Source organism: Ctenocephalides felis, unplaced genomic scaffold (genome assembly GCF_003426905.1).
Source record: "Ctenocephalides felis isolate EL2017-DRISC unplaced genomic scaffold, ASM342690v1 CF-g0.4_SCAFFOLD_01886, whole genome shotgun sequence".
NCBI lineage: Eukaryota > Metazoa > Arthropoda > Insecta > Siphonaptera > Pulicidae > Ctenocephalides > Ctenocephalides felis.
The window spans coordinates 90448126-90468619 of record NW_020538040.1 but is presented as its reverse complement, the minus strand read 5'-3'; the positions used below and the strand labels follow the sequence as shown (position 1 = coordinate 90468619).

The following is a 20494-nucleotide window of genomic DNA, read 5'->3' as shown; positions in this document are numbered from 1 at the left end:
AAATAACCATGTGGTTTTTGTGCAGTCAGGCGTTTTAGATAGAAAACCTAACCTAGAAAACGCACAAATGTCAAAAACAAACAATGCTATCACAACTGCATCTTTGTGATGTAGCATAATAACATATAAGTGAAGTTGTATTTAGTACCATTTGTTCATTGGTCTTATTTGGTCTGCATAATTTCAAGTAAAAATAGCCTTTCGTGGGCTGCAACATACACTCATAACTATTAGATAATAAGAGTTAATATAATCGACAGACATAGGAAAATAGTCAACCGAAGGGTTGCCTCTTATGGAACAACATAAGGTTAAATCATGTGACAATGTAATTCTAAGTGGCTCTGATTGCTGTTAAAACAAATACGAAAAAATTTCAACATATATGCCATTAAACACATTTGACATAACTTTCACATTTTTGCTACGTACACTACAAAACTGAACAACACCCCATTGAAACCGTAAAGCTTATAATTCTTATAATAAATAAATGTTACCTACTACAATAATCAAACATTTGTTGAAAAATATCTTATATGTATTTTATCACTGTTAGCAAAAGTTCGGTTTTTTCTTCGAAAATGTGGGCAATAAATTATATTCATAAGTATTATTTTCCAAAATTATACAAAGTAGAATAGAGCTTCATGCATAAAAACTTTCACAATTCATATAAACCGAATGATTTTTGAACTCAAATCAATTTTTGATTTTTCACGAAAATATTGAAAAAAAAAATCACAAGGAATTGAGAAGTTTCTGCCATCATCGCAGAAATCCATGAAGTTTCGATCAAGATACATATACTGGCTCATGAGCTTTAAAACCGATTTTCCCGAGAACACCATGCTAACTAATGAGAGCGTAATGTATTAATTTCGCATCAGATTATTTAAAAATAAATAACTATTTTTTCATTATAGGTGATTAATATTCATAATAATTAATATGCGCACGCACATGTGTGTCTATGATGTGTCAATTGAAGAATTCACTTTGTGCAATATTTTCCGAAGTCCATTTCCAACGAAACAAATAGCGTGCGTTAAATATGGTAGTGTAATAAAATTTGATTTCATAATATTAAATATGCCAACCTCATACGGTACAATGGAAACAAAAGGTTTAATGAAGTCCGCAAATGAGTCACATTTTAATGGCTTTCGTATATATCAATGAATAAAATACGTAACATGATCATAGGTATTGTGCACGACTTATGCAATTTGTTTTAGCAGTTCGATAGCGGTATTTATGATAAAGTCGACATTAGGGCTCCTGTTCGACAAAGGAAAAATACCAAGCGAATGATCAGATAATGTTATACTATCCTGCGATTCATAACATACGCCTCAGACATAATTAAGTGTTTAATTACTCATCGTAATACACCTCGGATTTTCTTTCGGATATTTGGAACTAGACGTCTATATCAGCAATATCCAATCAATTTCTTATTAAAAATCGAAAGTATCTCATGATGAAATGGAAAATCTCTCACACTATTCTTCCCTGAATCGAGTTAGAATTTAACTCAGCTCACGGAATTGCCCCAGGGCAGTACCCATGAGCTACCCCAAATATAGTAAAATGTAAAAGAAGGAAGAATTGAACTCTGGGTACAACTGTGGAAAGAAAATGTTACTTGATCGTTCTATTTTTAAGAAAATAGTGACTTTTGCACAACACATTTGAAGGTGAAAAAGAGGAACTGAAGGGATTGGAATTATCGCAGATTAGTACGAAAAGAAAAAGTCCAGTAAATTTAAAGCCAAAATAGAAGGCACAAGACAATGGATGTGAAGGTTTGAAGGTGGTGAAAGAGGTAAACATAAACAAAAGAAAAATGTGTTTAAACATTTAGGACTCTCACACCATGAAGATAGAGCACTAAAATACATACACTTCGGATAGAGCACTAAAATACATACACAGTAAGGGGAAGTCCCGTAACGCCGGACGAAGAAACAACATCTCTAAGATGAATTCTAATGTCCCGTGCATTGACCCAAAAATAAGGGCTGAAATTTAAAAAATTCCATTTTGACCCATTTAAAGTGCCCCAATTGCTTCCAAATGTATGACCGAACCCCGCTAACTTTGAAAGGCCAATCCTCCCATGCCCCTGGTTCAATCCCTGGAACCCCCATGAGAGTTTTTTCAAAATTTAACCCTTATTTTTAGGTCAATGCTCGAGACATCAAGATTCATTTTAGCGGTATGGTTTCATCAACAAAGTATCTCATGTTAATCTCATAATCCGAAAATTACATGTGCCCAAGTGACCTTAAAATCGACCCGCCCTAATATATATATATATATATATATATATATATATATATATATATGTATATATATATATATATATATATATAATGTGTTTGTGTGTGTCTAGGTAGGTATGTATTACATTTTTCAGTTCATTTCAATACATATAAAAATTGTTTTTAAAGTTAAAGTGAAAATGAGTATTCAAATGTCAGAGCGAACAGCTAGGAAGCCCAGCAGATAAAACTCTTCTAAATACGATCCTCCAATATAATCTAAAGAAAGTAGCATGGCAATAATAAAAAGCAATCACAAAATACGCAGAATTTAGTATCTATCCGTAATTAAATATGTTTGAGTGAGTCTATCAAATATTATTTCCGAACCGGGGTCAAATTCATAGACGTACATATTCCAATATCATCAATTGCCAATTATATGCCAAACATATTAATAGTATTATATAACTAAACATTCTGGTCATCGATGTATTAAATGCTGAAGAAGAATCAATAACTATAAATATTTATTCGTCGCTACACGAATTGACCTGTTGAGAAAACACTTCTAGTCTCGTTTTATTGGTTTCGGCTCTGAAATCAAGTGCAAGGACAAAGTCGAGTCGATGTCTAGACAACGAAGCTCTAGGTTTGAAGGCGCTGGTAGCCAAATAGAGGCCCTTGGTTATTATGAATCACAACACTTCGAACGTTACGTATTTTTAATTCATTATCTAGGACGATTTATTACCAATACCAAGTGTTAAATAGCATAATAATTGAATAATATATTCAATTAGTTGCCATATTAAATTAAAGTATCCATTAGCAAATGCGCAATGCAGGGCATGATTGAATAACTCTATCAGACGTAGTAAGGAAGAAAATATGAAATTGATGGAATACTGTATTTTTTTTTGTTCAATTTTAATCAGATTCATCTTTAGTACAAATTAAATAATATGAAAAAACAAAAAAAACTACTTTTTATAGAGTAATTAAATAAAGACACATATCAAGTGTCAAAACGTGAAAATGACGAGTATACATAAACTATATATTTTCTAAAAGCGAATTTTCAAAAATCAATAATTTTTATAATTGAACCAGTTTCCGTTGGACTTTAATGGTTTAGTATGTTCATTAAGACCAAGTACTCTATTGTTATACCAAATAAATTGTCTAATTTTAATTATAAAAAACGCCAATAAAACTACTCATTTTCTCAAACTTAAACTACTTGTCGTAAGGCGGTAATATTTTAGTAAGTTCTATAAGACCATGATATATACCGCCAAAAGAAGTTCCATAAAAATCGGCTTAAATTTTATTTACCCGTTAAGAACAAGAAAACGGCTCAGTAGATTTTCACCTAAAACTAATCAGTATCATTCTCAACTAATATCTTCCGAATAGTTTTTGATTTTTTAAAATCGATTCGGTAGTTTGAACTTAAATGTGGACAAACAGTTTAACACTTTTTTTCAAATTACAAAGAAACAATTACAATCAATTACAATTACAAGAAAACGGCTTGGTAGATTTTCACCTAAAACTAATCAGTATCATTTACAACTAACATCTTTTGAACAGTTTTTGATTTTTTAAAATCGATTCGGTAGTATAAGCTTAAATGAGGACGAAAAGTTTAACACTTTTTTTCAAATTACATAGAAACGGCTCTGCAGGTCGTCGCACAAAACTGACAAACGATAGTTCTCACTGAGATACATCAAATATCTTTGAAATTTTAGAAATCGATTCTGGCGTTTTTGAGAAAACATCGATCAAAGGTCTAATTTTGACAAATGCCAAAAAACGATACTAATTTTTGCAAACTTTGATGAATTTTTTAAGTTTAACGAGTTGTCGAAAGGCCGTGATATTTTAGTATGATCTATATCTCTATGGTATATACCGTCAAAAAAAATCATAAAAATCGGCAAAAAAAAACATTTTTAACACTTTATTACAAGAAATCGCTCGGCCAATCTTCACCAAAAACTAATCATGTCGATTCCCAAAAAATATCTTTTGAACGCTTTTTGAATTTTTAAAATCGATTCAGAATTGGAATTTAATACCATGGCACTATAGTTTCATTTGAGTAATACTCATAGGGTAGAAGCACAAAGGTCCCAATTAACTTTGAGCAATAATATTGTGAACACCAAACTAATTATATCACAACAAATAATACATATCAAACAAACAACTATTTGACTACATTCAGTAAAACTCCCAGCTATTCATCATTGAAGAAGTGTGTAAGGTTCTGTAAACTAAACAATAGAGCTCACGACCAAAAAAACTAACAACGAAAGTCAATACTCTTGTAAAATAGCTTTATTATCTAAATTTAATTTAATATTTAATTTTTTTATTGTTTACACCTTTTCAGGATAAAAGTTCAGTTTGTTCTCTCTACCCCACCCTCGTGTAAGCTCTTCTAGAGGATATAAAACATTCTTGTATAACAATTAAATAACGAGTACTTTAAAATTATATCAAGACCTCGTAAACTAAACAACAGTTCTCACTGTTTCGGATTTTCAAACATTGCTGTTTATCTCCTGATGGCGATGTCGTAAGAATCAAGGTGATGGCTGTGTATATATCTTTTACCCTCTACTTTTAAATCTTTTTTGTTAAAAAAATCCTAACATTACTCGTTCTCGAGATATCGGTGGTGAATCTTTCTACCAGCGGACCTTCAAGCCCCGCTCTACTCTATATCTATATGTTGGATGTCGAGGTTTGTATGAAGTACTTTTTTATATTTCTATTTCAAATGTAATTGCAACAAAATTAGTACATTCGAAGAATAATTTAGCATGTCAAATATTCAGTTTGATCGTATAGCAGAGATACAATTATCATAGCTTTATCCAAAGAAGCTGACTTCAACAGTTTAAAACTTAAAACAAAATGAAGAAATGAGTCTCTATATCAATTTTGTAGATTTATTTTATAATTTTATGATCGGACTAACCTGCTATGGTGCAATCAATTTACGTCTACCGGGAATCGTCGAGTATTGATTGGTTTCAGAAACACGACGACTATGGTGAGGTTTGATGCCGTCCTGATACTCTGGAACTGCCAGAGTCTTACTGCTGAAATTAATAATATCACATCATAGATCATCAATTAATTTAAAAATGTCGGCTGTCAATCAGTTGATATCGTACGTATTTTACAATATCTTCAATTTCAGAACATTATTATCATAGAAAATAAATCTATTTACCTAATAGTCTACCAGCTTAGTCCAGGCGGCACTCATGGTGAGTTGCAGTCTAAATTCTTGTTCTAATCAGTATAGAACCACGTGCGACCGTTTTTGGCCCGGCCATTTTTTTTCTAATAAAGTATAATTTTAGAGTCGTCATCCAGTCATAATGACGTTTCGATATGTGAATTTTGCCACATTCAACTACGAGCCAAAAAATCTGTAAATAAAAAATATTCCTTTAATAAATATGTAACCATTCAATTCAATAAATCATATTCTTAAATAGAAAAACCATACTAAAATAAATTAATTAAGCAACATTCATAAATTTTAGATCTATCAAAACCCTGAAACACCGTGTATATTTTAGGAATAAAGAGCCTTCGCCTTATATGCGAAAGAAGCTTTAGTAGATAATTACTGAAAAAGGAAAACTTCTATTTTTAATTTGGAATATAATTCAAGTCTTACGATAACTCAATTTAATTGTTTTTAGTAATACATATTTAAAGATTTAAATTAAGACCGTTGGAATCAAGATACAGCAACTACTACAGAAAAAAGGTACTAAATCAATTAATTTCTTATGACTGGGCAATCAATTACAAAACATTCTACCTCAAAAATGGCAGTAGAGCTTCTTTGCAATTTTCTAAATCAGTGAGTTTGATTAGGAATTCTCTCTATTTTTGTACGTTTACAAAATAATAAAAATTGACAGTGTTTTCATACTTCGTTATGTAAAGTATTTCTACAAGTAGAGTAGCTTAAAGGTCCGCCGATAAAAGTAAAGTAAAGTAAATTAAGTTAAAATTCAATTTTACAAGAGATAAGTTAAATAAATAAATATTCCAACTCCGCTGATGATATTTTTGACGAAATACCAGATCAAGGTTTGTATTTTTACGTAGTTATAGAATTTAATAAAACTCTCCTTCGATAATTCAGGTTGTAGGGTTATAATTTAACCCTTGTAGCTGTGGACTGCATTAAACACTGATTTGTTTGTATATTATGTATTTGTTGCAGTTCTAACTACAATCACTGATTTGTCACTAAGTTATAATGAAAGAAGATATATTTATTGGTTATTTAGTATACATGTTCGCGGGCTTTACTTTTAGAAGTGAACAACTAGTTCAATTAAAATCCTCCGCTACCCCCTCTACCAGGGGTAGCAACCATTCCGTGTAAAGCTTAATGCCCTGAAGGTTGTCACCTTCATGGCCAATATAATAAAACAAAAATACGTCCGAACAAAGTTCTATGCAGTATTATTTCTGTAAAAAATGTACCCGTGAAATTTATATTTTGCATTGGTTGAATAATGTAGCTATTATTTCGCAAAATCTCCTTAAAATTAAAAAATGAACGTTCGAACTGTTTGCCCCGTGGCTTCATTTTACCTTGCCTATCGAGTAAACAAGACCAAGTTATTTTTTTTTTTTTGAAAAAAAACAGCAAAAAAAACATTTATACAATGATGAATTTGTTGGGAATTTTACTGAACATTGTCAGATAGTAGTTTGTTTGATATGTTATTTGTTGTGATATAACTGGTTTGGTTTTCACAACATAATTGCTCAAAATCAAATTGGGCCTTTATGCCTCGCCATATCTTATATTGCGATTCTGCTTAAATATAGATATTAAATCAAATTTTCTAAAACATTTGAATTCAGTGCAGATTTTGCAGGTGAATTCAGAAAATACAACTTGCAACTTATTTATTTAAAAATAATATTTCACCCTTTTTTTAATATGAATGGGGCATTAAACTTATAACTATTTGAGCAACAATTAAATTTGTAATAGAAATAGAATAATAATTTAAGCCCTCAAAAAGTGTTACTTCAAAAATCCTAAAATATTCGAGAATCATAGTTAAATTCAAAAATCAGAGGAAACGGAGTAATCCTAGTAATAAAACAAAACTAATGCGTTGCTCTATTAGAAGGATTATTTTTCATATGTATTCGTAGCTTTCAAACCAATTGATTATTGTTAATAGACAATTTAGAAAATTAAAATTGAATTCAATAATTCATAATATGAATCGAAATTCCCAAAATTTATTAATATTTACTTCTAAAAATATTTAAACGATTCTAAATATAGAGCAATATAGTTCATAAAATCAAAGTGCATGATAAAATTATAATATTATTTGTAATTATAATTTATAATAATTTATATTATAGATTCTAAACTTTATTATTTTAGAGCATAGAGATAAAACTAATAATATAATTTCGTTTCACTGAAACTCTTTTTATGACTTTCCTTTTATTTTTACGCCACATTTAATATGATATAGTGCATTGTGTTGTAAAATAAGCTAAATAAAAAATTGAATTATCAACCGGATCGAGAATTAAATGTTCTCATATAACGCGGGTATTAATTAATGGCATATGGCAAACGGGCCGACAGGACGCAACAATGTTATAAATCGGATATAGTTTTGAAAATTAATTAATGCAATTAAAAAGATAAACAGAGAACATGAATATTTCGCTAATTTATTTTTATGCTAACATTTTAATAACCTATATTATAGACAGAAAGACATAAATCAACAAGCTTTGAATGGTTTGTTTTGGGCGAATTTGCTGAAAGATATAAAACAACCTTGAATATAGATAGGAATTCACCTGCAATTTTAAAAATGACGCAATTAACTCCAATTCGATTGAATACGATTGAAAGGTATAATACGATGGTTCATACTTTGAAAGTTTAGATTCTGAAATTTACTATATGATTCATATAATATTAGACTATTTTAAGAACTTGTTTTTTTTAGCTTTTAATGAACCAAGATAACACAAACGTAAAACAAGAAAAATAAAAGTACTCAATTAGTGAAGAAAAACCATAAAAAATTAAACGTGAACGTTAAAAATAATAATAAAATATGTTTAATAAACCAGAATACGTAATCATTTACAATACATTATTGTGCGATGATGAGATTACAAATAATTATTCAGTTCATTGCTAAACAACAAAACATGAAGGAAAAAAAGTCGAGTGAGTGGATAAAGTAGTTTAAAAATAGTTAAAAATATTTCGATTCTGAAATCGATCAAATATGAAGAATGGGATCTATTAACACAGGAAAAATTAATTGTATGAAACAAGATTAAGTCAATTATCTATTTTTCTTATAGTAGAATGTATTAGACGAATTTGATCCCAATGGTTTCATCTTACCTTCTAACAAAAAAAATGCTATCGTATTTTGCCAACTCTCTATCTCTATAGTATCATCTGACCAACAGCATCTTATTTGGATCCAGTTGACAATGCGTTAATATTGATTTTAAAATTTAATACTTCATATAAAATGCATTTTTAATCTACATTGCATGAAAAAAACTAGTGGTGTATGGTATCGTGCTTTAAGGCAAATTGCTGGAACTTTCCGTACCGTCAGAAACTGTTCGAGGAATATTAAATGTTTTCAAATAAATTATTATAAATACTGTAACGTTGTCTAATATTTACAAGAATTATATAAACTGAATTACAAAGTCAAAATTATTCATTTAAAGTATATAAGTGAGCTCTAGAACTTTAACCAGAATTAAAATTGAAATCTCAATTGTTTTCGATATTCAAAAAAAAATAAATAAAAATAAAAAAAAATAAAACAAAAATTGAAATTTTTTTTTCCAAAAGCAATTATTTCGTCAACACAAGCAGAAAGTTTTTTGAATCATTCAAATCGGATGCTTATTTCTCCCAAAAACTGCCATTTTTTGTACATTTTGCTTTGTATCTTCTAAATGGCTGGGCCTGCCTTTGCCAAAAACTAATCACCACTTCTCTAAATCATTACAAATTCAATGTTTTTAGATGATTCAAATCGGATGCTCCGTTCTTTCAAAAACTCGATTTCTATTTTCTGCACTCTCTGCTCTTTATCTCCGTAACGGTTAGACCTGCCTTTGCCAAAAACTAATCGGCACATCTCCCTATCAATAGGAATCGAATGTTTTTTGAACCATTTAAAACACAAAAATGCGGAAATACAAAACAAACAGACACACACATCCATTTCTTCTGATAATGAGGTATGCTAAAATGTTCAGAAACCTTCAAAAATGCAAAAATTTTCATTTCGACATTTCTCTGGACGACATCCACATGTGCTGTGTATACGGATGTCGTCCCTGGATGACATGTTGTGTTTGCCTTTGGTTCGAGATTTATCACTATGAGTTAAGTTGAAAATTGTAGACTTTTATTGTAAATTCTAGTTTAGAAGCGTATTTTTTTATTTTTACCACATTTTAATTGATAATTATAGAAATATATTAAAATTTATCGTTTTGTCTGTTCGTTCAGTGGTGCTACTGCCATAGCGAAAGGGGCAGTATTTCTACGACAAATGACAAATGGCTATTAAATTTACTTTTCTCCCAGTTAACTGGTAAATTAACAAAATTATTGCAAATAAAAGAAAGTGGCACAAACGTACCCAGTCTCGCCTACAACTTTATACACAATTTGCAACGTACCAACTTCACTTATGACTCATGTTTATAATTAATTTGCTTTGTTAAGTGGTGCTATAAAATAACAAAAATGTGTCAATATACACATTTTTGAAGTTTATTTAAAAGTTTATTTAAAATACTAAAATATTAGTAATGATTATTATCTTTGGCATGCATCACACAATTAAAAATATTTACACAGACATTCATTAACAAGCTAAATAATAATGAATAGAAATGAAACAAAGCTTTGATTATCGGTTCAAAATAGATCAGAAGGAATATATTTATTTTAGGCATTATTTGTTATTGTTGGAAGACCTATTCTTATCTATTGCGAACATCAATCATTCGTCAATATCCGCGTAGATCCATCGAGCTCTGAAACCGATCATAAATAGAAGAGATTGATTAGTTTCAAAACAAAAATTCAACAGCACAATGTTACATTTAGGTCTCACATTCACGTTTTCATTACGGAAATTAAATGATAGGTAGGGGTACGTGGTGAATCCTTCGTTTCGTGCTACCAGATATCTAGCAGTAGTAACATCCATTTTCACTTCAAACTATAAACCATAAATATGCTCCAAAGTAAAGATAGCAATTCCAGGATATTACTTCAAAGCCAATTAGAAAGACATGGTTGTTAACTTCTAACAAAAATATAATAAAACTAGTATAAGACAACCATTGTGCTAATTTATTTATCAATTACAAATATAATTTGACTATAGACTTATTACCTTCCCGCAGCAGAAGTTTATGTTTTCATCAAAAAATCCGATTCGCTAGTTTTATGTTTTCTCGACGTTTCAAGCCATTCTGAATTGAATGAGACCAAATTTGGAAAAAGCGTGTGTGTGTATGTGTGTGCGTGTATGTGAACAGATTTGTTGCCGTAAATCGACGTTTTCTCAAGAACGGCTGGACCGATTTCAAAAATTTAAAATCCATTCGATGTATCTCAATGAGGACTATTGTTTGTCAGTATAGTGCGACTATAATCCACCAAGCCGTTTCTTTATAAATAGCAGAAAAGTGAAAAAATTTTCGTCCACGTTTTAGCCCGCAATTCAAAAACCGTTCGATAGATATTAATTGGGAATCGTGCTGAATAGTTTTTGGTAGAGATCGGTCGGGCCGTTTACTTGTAATAAAGTGTTAAAAAAAGTTTTTTCGACGATTTTTATTTTTATTTCAGGTAGATACTATAGTCTTCTAGATCTAGATCATACTAAAATATTACGGCCCTACGACAACTCGTTTAGCTTTAAAAATTCTTCAAAGTTTGCAAAAATTAGTATAGTTTTTTTTCGCATTTGTCGAAATTAGACCTTTCATCGACGTTTGCTCAAAAACGCCTGAACCGATTTCAGAAATTTAAAAGCCATTTGATGTATCTCGATAAAGATTATCGTTTCTCAGTTTTGTGCGACGATCGGCTGAGCCGTTTCTTTGAAATTTGGAAAAAAGTGTTAAACTTTTCGCCCACATTTAAGCTCATACTACCGAATCCATTTTAAAAAATCAAAAACTAATCGAAAGATATTAATTGAAAATGATACTGATTAGTTTTAGGTGAAAAACTACCGTTTTCTTGTAATTAACTACTAAAAAAAAAATTTTAGCCAATTTTTATGGAACTTTGTTGACTATATATATGATGGTTTACTGAAATATTACGGCCTTACGACAAGTAGTTCAATTTTAAAAATTCATCAAAGTTTGAGAAAATGAGTAGTTTTTTTGACGTCTGTAAAAATTTAAATTAGACGATTTACTTGGTATAACAATAGAGTACTTGGTCTTAAAGAACATACTAAACCATTAAAGTCCTACGAAAATTGGTTCAATTATAAAAATTACTGATTTGTGAAAATTTGCTTTTAGAAAATACTCGGAGTTAACGTGTTCGTTCGTTTTCAATTGTGTAATAAATCCACTCGGAATACTTTTAATCACTAATAAATTCATTAATTTTTAATTGATTAAGTCGATTATTCACACATATCGGAAAGTTCATGTAACTTGCCTCAAGGCAAAATACCAATACCAACTAATTTAATTTGGTTCGTCCAAAAGTTCTGAAAATAAACTGTGCAGACTTATCATTTCCATCTGATTGGGTCGTCGTTCACATTTTGACCAAGTTGAATTTCTCTTTTCATGTAGGTATAATAAAATGGTTTCCTATCTCTGAGTAGAGTTTGCTTTTATTCAACATTTCGTACAACCGGTCGGCCGATAGAATGTTCGCGGCGCGGGTGGAATGCACTTGTTTCAAAATTAATATTTCGCGTTTAGTCGTAGAAACCTTTCAATGTTGTTCACGGGTGACACCTACGATATCGAGGAGAATTATTCCACAACTTCGAGCCCACGCTTTAAATCGTGGACGTAATAGACTATATTCAACAGAAATGGAGGATTTCGGAGACGAAATCCAATTTATGTACAAATATTTGTTCAAGATATGTTTATTTGATCAGATAAACTTTGATTAATTCAGATAAACTTTTGGATTTGGAGTGTCATAGTTGTGAAAATCTTCAATATTTATTTAATAGCGACAAATAGAGCTTTTTTCTGCATAGATTTATTGCCGATCAAAATAATATAATTTTTTAAGACAATATGCTGGATGTAAATGCATTCAAAGAGATTATCTCCTATGAGACATTTTTTTTTTAATTATTTGACATTTCATTTAAGATCGGATGGCAATTTTTTTTCAATCTTCGAGTAAGAGATTCCTCGCATAATTCTTTTAAATATTCGTTTGTGTGACCTGGTAATTTTTCGTGGTATTTTTTGTTTCTTTTTTTTATTATTTCATTAATAGTTTTTATTTTTAAGTTTTATGTAGAGTGTCATTCGTAATATAAAATAGAGCTTAGTAACAAAGTTTTGTTTGTCAATATAAAATTATTGCTAAAGAATAATATTTTACTAAAAACGCATAATTTGTAAACGATCAGTTAGGAGTTTAATTTATTACAATGCCATGTGAAATTATAGTTTAAATATATTTTAGATATAGAGAAGCATAAATAAAACTTAAAGTGGTTTTCCCCATTATGTTCACCAGAAAATTATTAATTTTGTGTTTATTAAATTTATATATTTTGAACATTTTCTCTTGCTGAATGATGACACGCATCTAATTGTTGTTCGAATCTAACAATACAAATAATTGTTTGACATCTGATCATCTTGAAGAAAATTAGGCAATCACAAAATTTCACAAAAAAGTATATACTAATATGAGAGAAAATATCATTTTTAAAACCAGTTGTATGGTCACCATAACAGCTAACTTATACTGATTTTAAGATAGAGTCCAAAGGGAGAAAAATTTAGTGTGTTTGCTTGAATATGTTCACATTATTGAATTCAGCCTGCACTCACCATTAATATGATCTCCACAATTGATATTCGTAAGCTTTTTTCAAATGATTTTTTATACATATTTCTGTCTATGAAAGTCATTTCTGACAATAAAAGTCAACTTATCTTGGTGTTTATGGTTAATGTTTTTTGTAACCTATTTTTATGCCTGTCACAACCGTCCCGGGGGTGTGACGAGATTGTGGCACTCGCCTTTTCTTGTATGATTTTATTATATGACTTTGATCGTATTTGAGGACAATATTTCCAAGTAGACAAATGTTCAAATTACTATTTAATTAACTTTCCTCTCAATTGGTAATTTAACAAAATTATGGTTGATCAAAAAAGTAACATAACCGTACTGAATCTCCCCTACCTGAAATTGACTGTATAAAAAAAATTACAATTATTTGCGAAAAACGTTCATCTCTCATAGCTAAAGTTTTGTGAAATCTAGCCTCGTCTTGATAAAAGATCAGACACACTTTTACTATCGTCCAATTCTGGTTGCATTTTGCCAATTAATTGATATCTAGCTCGACAAAATAAACTCGATGTAGAAATTAGTTTTCTGTCTTACCAAATGCACAACAAAACCTTCTTGAACATCCCGGTGATGTTTTTAGTCAGATCATCGATCTTTAGACTCATAAATTTTCGTACAAATTTAGCTCATTGGGCTCGCCCGTAGATAAGCGGTTAAGAGCGATGAGACTTGGATCAGAGGTCCCGGGTTCGATACCCACTTCGAGCAATGACAACGATTTTCACTTGGAAATGTAGATAGCAATATGTTTCCAAGTGAAAACAGCCCTCATCCGGCATTGCTGCACCAATAAAAAGTCAGCCCTATTAGATAATTTCTAATAATAAAATCATCCAATATGGATAGATTAACGGTTGGGTTACCATATTAAAATACGAAGCAAGGAGAAGTTTCAGCCCAACTGCTTATAGGACGTAAGGTTCTGATTGCTGTTAAGATATGAGAATAAAAAAAATATTTACCTCATTTGTTATCACCCGGCATATTCCACTTAAAAACTGTAAGTAGTTCCAAAGCAATAGTTTGGGCATAAAACCATCGTCCATATTTCCAAATAAGAATATTTATATTATTTCTTTCTTACTGCACCAGTTGCTGTGTTAGTTGAAACTATTATCTAATTATTCCACTAAAAATTAAGCAGTTTCCCAATGTCTTATCTAGATCCGTACATGTTTGATAAATAAACAGGTAACATTCATGTCTCTTAAAGCAAACCGCTATATTATAAAGTCTCAAAGTACGCTATATATACAGTAAAATAAAGTTCACTATCACCCAGTGTTATTTACTCGACTCAATATTTTATTTATAGAAATGTGCAACAGAAAATTTATAGCGTGCAGTATAATCTAAATTGCCTATCAATTAATCAAGTTATAAAACGTTGATCAGAAAACACAGAAGTTGTATAAATGAAAGTCGAATAAAAACACGCCAAAACAACAAACCAAAATAGATAAGATTACATCTTAATTGAAACCGGCAATACTAGTTTGTTTTGTAATACAAGAAACGAGTGAGATCCTTGGGAGTGTTTGATTTAAGCGTTCTAGTTCAAGTTCAAGGCGATAGATTCATCTGACACTTTGCTCAACTACTGACGAACGTAACAATGCCAACAGTCTCGCACCGTGAATAATTGCCATGGGGATTCTTTTCCAAGAGAAAGAACATTTAAATGACAATGACACAGCACGCGATTATCTAAAGAAGAGGACCAGAGTTCAGACGAAAACTATACTCGTAAAAATACCGAAACACTTCTGCACAATGAAGACAAACCCAAATAAGTCTCAAAATAACAATGAGCTCGAATACACAATCGGCCATGCGTGGATTCGTACGAGCCACGGGCTTCATTATTATTTGTACACAAATATACGTCACTATATTATTCGTAAATATTTAATAATTAAGAAAAAAACGATAGAACATTTATATGTACATGGCTGAAATGCTATTTAAATCAAGAACAGTATCGTTTCTAATGGGCCAATTCTGCCGTAAAATAGACCAATGTTATGGCAATGCTATGTTACGTAGTGCAATTATTGCCTTTATTTTTTACCAACTCAATTCCACAAATATTATTCTGCAATAATTTCGAAACAAACAAAATCACAACAGACCCTTGAAATAGGCCTACTGGGGAAACCACGTAAAAAAACGCGCTGAGCACACTACCTCGTAGGTAGCGTTTAAACGTACTCTTCAAAGTGATATACGTATTTAAAACCGTGGCTCTGAAGAAAAAAAGTATTGATGCATTTTTTGTAGATAATTTCATGCCTACAATATTGTCTCAGGTAATTTTGCGATAAAACTACCATTTTGCGACCATTTAGCTGAAAATCGCAAAAGGGTCATTTTTTTACCTTGTGCCATTTTTTTAGCTCGCATCGGAATGCTGAGGACTTATGAGATTTCTTTTACAATTGTATTTTAAACAATTTTGCTAATTATAAGTTATGAATTATTGTAACCTTCACCCTGATTTTAGGATTAAATTGAACTGGCTCTAAGTGCATCTTTATGATCTGTCATAACAATTTTATGTTTAAAACGCCTGATCGCACAGCAAATACATAACATTTTGACAGTTTTTAGTACCATTTTATTGAAAAATACAGTGTAATATGCCATAACAGTAGTCTATTTTACAGCATAATTGGCCAATGAATCTACTTACTAATTGTTTTTGCTATCAGATCTGGTTCGAAGGTTTGAGATCTCGGTAACAATCGATTGTAAATATATTAACCATCTGAGTTTGGTATATACAATTTTTGTAGTGAAGGAAGCATTCGTGTAATGTGTTCACATCAGCATTCCGAACAACTTGATATCAAGCAATAGTGATATCCATATTCACTGGAAAATATTGATTTATATGTTTTCAACCAAGCATATGTTTATTAGAAAGCACAACCATTACCAAAAATCAAAAGTTACCAAATATATAGGACAATCTCATTGGGTTGCCTTCTAAAACGCCAGATAGTAAAAAAAATCTCACTTAGCCTAACAGCTAGAAGAATTTATTTCTAAACAAAAAATTGTAATGAAAAACAAACAAAAAAATTTTGTTCAAACAGAATTTGAAGATATTCTTAAATGCTCATAGTACCAATTCTTCAAATTCATAGAATTTGATTTCCTGTAATGAATGGGAAAAGCAATACCCCAAAAGGGATAACTTAAAAATGCCCTACCTGATAATTTATCAAATATAAAATAAAATCAAGAACATGAAATATTAGTAATTCTAATTTAATCATTTAATTGGAAATTTCTTTGAATTTATACCAGTTAACTCCAAAAAAACTATTCAGTTGATCTGCATTTCTTAAATATCGCTGATATCCATATACTTAATTTAATTTTCGTAGTTTATTCGTTTTTATTGGTTATATAATCTACGCAAAGTCAATCAATAACGACTCGCAAAAAAAAGAATTTCTGGTAAACTAAACGAGAATGCGAATATTTCATAATGACAATATTGATGACACTAACAGTTATGGCTATATTAATTAAATAAAATATTTCATGAACAATGTGTTTCAATGTCAAATTAGCCCTTCCCCGCATTGCTGCATCAAAATAGAAGTCAACAGTATTAGATAAGCTTGTACGTGATTAAGAAGTATCATCAGAACAGCTCATAGGACTCGTAAATTATGATTGTTTAAATAAAAAAAAAATGTATTTTGGATGTCTATAAAGATTCACCTCTCTGATTATTACGCTACATTTCACTCATTATATAATTTCACACATTCGTAATGGAACAATGTGCATAGTATAATAATTACTCAAAACCTACATAATTTATTGTTGTTTAAAATTCATATGAAATAAATACTTATTTCTCATATAGTCATTCTATCCTGTTCCAGTAAATTATCTTCGAATCATAAAACAATAAAAATAATAAATTTCGTTTTCACGCGGGTTGACTGAATGTCAACTTTAGTACGGCCCTAGGCGCAACTCTGGACGCGTCCGTTCCGTTCGGATAATCTTTGAGACTAAAAAAAACTCGTTTCGGAGAATCAAAAATAAACAAAGCGAATACGAGCTAGTCCTCGCACACGTTTATACGTCATATATTATTTGTACAACAAAACGAGACACCCGACGTGAAATTTCGAATGAACCGATGCAGCGCAATTGACAGGCAGGAATCATAAGCGAAAATAAAAAAATAAGACCATGTTGATTAAAATATTCGCGTTCAGCATTTTTTTTCGCGATGGCAGCACATCCCGAAATATCAGTGCAGTATGTGGTAATTATAAGAGCAATACAATAAATTGGGATCTATTGAATAGATTCTATTCTACGAAACTATTGCAAAATCAACTATTGGCCAAGTATGTGTGGAGAACATTACTATGAACAATTTGAATTTATAGGTATATATTTTGTAAGAATATCACACATCACACTTTGTGCTGTCATCGCAAAAAGATTTTAATTTGGTAAGATTTTGAAAAAGATTTCTGATAAATAGGACTACTTTTTTGGTATTGAAACAAAAGCGTCTATTACTAAAGATCACAAAAATGTATTTCATTAAGCAGAGGAGACTGGGTACGGTGGTGACAGTCGTCATAACAGCTAAATTATACTGATTTTGAGATAGGGTCCAAAGAGAGAAAGATGAAGTATGTTTGTTGGAACATGTTTCCATTATTGGATTGAGGCAGCGGCCTACATTAACATGATTTGTAGACCGCATTGCTTATAAACAATTTCGTTGTTCGATTTTTTTAATAATAACTGTTTATTGTATACAATTAAATAACTTTGGTTGTTATTTTGATGTAAGTTGAAAATCCGTTGTTAATTACCAGCAAATAATTTTTACGAGATAATTTAGCTCAGTTATTACGATGATTTTTTTTGGATACGGTTGGATACGATTAGATAGATGAAGAAATATCAAGCTAAGATAAAATAACTAACAAAGACAAAATACGATAGAGAAAGAAAAAGCAAATTCAATACAAGAAAAAAATTAAAGATTTCTTGTTAAATTTATTTGAAAAATTAAGTTTTGTTATATATTTTTATATTATATTCATGAGCTTAGTTTAAATAATTATGTTGTGTTGTGCTACATATTTCTGACAATAAAAGTCGTTAACCCCTTAACTTCAATTTAAATTCGAAAATGTCGGGCCAAAGTTGTTCAAGCTGGCGCGACATTGTGACTATTTTGCCTCATAGTGTACGGTTTTTATCATACAAATAAAAATAATTTTGGGTTTTATAGTTTCATATAAATATTTTATAATACTTGCGTTCAACATGCCGGGCCATGCCCGAAATGCGTAATATTTGCTTCTGGCCCAAAAATCGTACACGGGCTATGCCCGTAATATTCACTTTTGGCCTAGCAATCGCACGCGGGCTCTACTCGTCATTTTGAGTTAAGGGGTTAAAAACCATTTTGGTGTTTATAGCTATTGTTTTTTAATCTATTTTATAGCTGTCACAACCGTCCTGGAGGTGTGGCCCGGTGGTGACACTCGCCCCTTTCTTGTATAATTTGATTTTATGACTAATCCAAACTATATCAGTACTCCCACGTAAACAAGTGTTCAAATTACCATTTAATTTACTTCTCTCCTAGCTAACTGGTAAATTAACAAAATTATAACTGATCAAAAAGTAGTGGCACAACCGTACCCAGTCTCCCCTATTGACAAAAACGCAATTTTCAAGCCATGTAATTACATTATAGTATATTATCCATAAACAATATTGAGAAAATAACTTAAACAATAACTTGATTCTGTTTATCGTATTGCAAATACCATGCAGTTTGAAAATCAATGATAAAACATAGCTCGTTTTGATATTGACATATAATTAATTAATTTCAAACTCTCGAATAATTCTAACTAAAATATTAAATTATTAAGTTTCACATTTCGTAAAACAAAGTGAATCATTTCCTAGGTCTACAGGAGCAAAACTTCTCCGAGATCCTTTTTAAACATTGTGCGATGTAGAAGAAATTTATGGATGACATTGTCTAATAAAAATCTTTGGGATTACATTGCGACAGTTGGTTACTCAGAGGCAGGTTTGCAATAGTCTGTAGAATTTTCGATGTAGATATATTAAAAATATGATAGAGTAAAATGTATAAGAGTATAGTTGACATAAAAGCTACCCTATAACCTCGAGACCTAGCCCCTTTCGCGATACCTACCATTATGTATATAATCGCCTCCGCCATCATATAAAATTGTGCAGTTATTTTCAGACCTTAAATCTGATTTGTTTCTAAAAGGTCGTATCAATTAAAAATATAGCGATATACCAAGTATGTATAATTATTCCAAAGCTATTTCGCTTGAAGCATATGCAAAATACCGAGAATTTTTATATAAAAACCGCTACTTTTCTCGATAAGTTTCGCGGAAGTTCATAATAATACCGTATGGTCGGTTGCTTGTACTCATATCGCAAAACGCATCATGAATCGACTACGTCAGGGGTGCAAATTACAACGACGGATGGCGGACAGATCGTTGATATTGACTGGAACAATAACTCAAGGGCTGCTCATTTTCTTATATATGGCTTTTCTTCTTTTACTTGAATTTTTTTATTACTAACGCGCCAACTACTTGCACAAACTTGCCAACACATAGTACAATTTTCTTAAAGGTCCAATTCATAGTTCAACAAAAAGTGTTCATTCTTGAAAACTTTGAGCAATTGTCTCATTATTTTTGACTATGGCATTAGAAATATTAATTACCAATACGGATCCAAAGTTTAAATAAATAAATTAACAAAAATTAACCACAATAATAAAGAAATGGTCACAATTTCACGAAACCTCTAGGTTGCATCTAGAAGCTCATAATTTCCAAAAAAAAAAAACAAAATAAATTTTTGATCTTATTTTTCTTAAGACAGTTACGGTCAATACTATCACTCCGTTTCGGCTTGACGTTGAGTTCTGAGGCACCCTCTATCCCTTGATCTACATTTTCAAATAAAAATGAATGTATAGGCG

General features: G+C 30.8%; 1 protein-coding gene across 2 annotated transcripts in view; it reads right to left on the bottom strand.

Moving 5' to 3' along the window:
* The window catches only part of LOC113376710 (solute carrier organic anion transporter family member 3A1), a 251322-nt gene that overhangs the window by 212698 nt on the left and 18130 nt on the right, over positions 1-20494 (bottom strand). For both annotated transcript variants that reach the window (XM_026616729.1, XM_026616728.1), the window contains exons 2-3: positions 5521-5722; positions 5263-5386 (exon numbers count right to left, since the gene is read on the bottom strand). The gene's annotated coding sequence lies outside the window, so the exon portion shown is untranslated. The remainder of the gene's footprint in view (positions 1-5262; positions 5387-5520; positions 5723-20494) is intronic.